Source organism: Adiantum capillus-veneris, chromosome 8 (genome assembly GCF_014529385.1).
Source record: "Adiantum capillus-veneris isolate H3 chromosome 8, ASM1452938v2, whole genome shotgun sequence".
In the NCBI taxonomy this organism is placed as follows: Eukaryota; Viridiplantae; Streptophyta; class Polypodiopsida; order Polypodiales; family Pteridaceae; genus Adiantum; species Adiantum capillus-veneris.
Window position 1 is genome coordinate 98,444,015 of NC_140938.1, and position 839 is coordinate 98,444,853.

An 839-nucleotide genomic window follows, 5' to 3' on the forward strand; every position below is an offset into this window, starting at 1 on the left:
CACCAAGCAAAACTAGTTCACTGAGGTTGTTGGTAAAGGGACGAACTAGCTAGATTTAGATTGATTTAGGCTTGAGAGAGGGAGAGACAAACTAGCTGGTTGAGATTGAGAGAGAGAGAGAGAGAGGGACTTCGTTGGAGGTGTATGTGAACATGCCACAACCAACTAGGGGCATAAGATTAAATTTAGGGAAAAGGCGGAGGTTTTGCCCTGATGAAGCCAATGGTGTTATTGATGTGTTGGCAACTTGGGGTGTTGAGTATGTTTTATACTTCCCTAGCTGGGAAGCGTTGGCTGGCTCGTCTAACTTATGAACCAGATGCGAGAGTGTATGGACGTTTCAGGATGAATACAGGCCATTGTTGGCCCACCTCTCACACAGCGGGAGAGAGACAGAGGGACAGGCCGTGGTCTGGGTTCAAAGCCACCGTCAGAAATTGTTCAGAACTTGTTTAGGAATGGCTTTGGCATGCTTGGGGTTTATAGCTCAGTGGTAGAGCAATCGGCTGCAGTCCGATAGGTCACAGGTTCAATCCCGGTTGAGCCCTATTGTCAAGAGTAGAGATTTTGCCCAGTCAGAACTTGATGTTTTTGGTCATAAAGACCCTTAGGAAGGAGCTGCATCAAACAAAAGTAAACCAAAACGTCTTGAGTTGTTGCTCTATACATGCACTCTGATTCGGTAGGGGAAAATACTCCGCTAAGCAAAGAACGTAGACCGCTCAATGAATGGACGAGATCTCCCATGGAAGATTTAGCCAACTTTAAAGCATCACGCACATCATGCTGCATCAACCAGACTTACCCTAAATGACGATCTCACTTCTTTTAGTGTAACA

General features: G+C 45.9%; 1 non-coding gene across 1 annotated transcript; it reads left to right on the forward strand.

Moving 5' to 3' along the window:
* The first annotated feature begins 476 nt into the window (after nucleotides 1-476).
* Nucleotides 477-548, forward strand: TRNAC-GCA (transfer RNA cysteine (anticodon GCA)). The gene has a single exon. It is a non-coding gene; the product is annotated as a tRNA-Cys (tRNA).
* The last annotated feature ends 291 nt before the right edge of the window (nucleotides 549-839 follow it).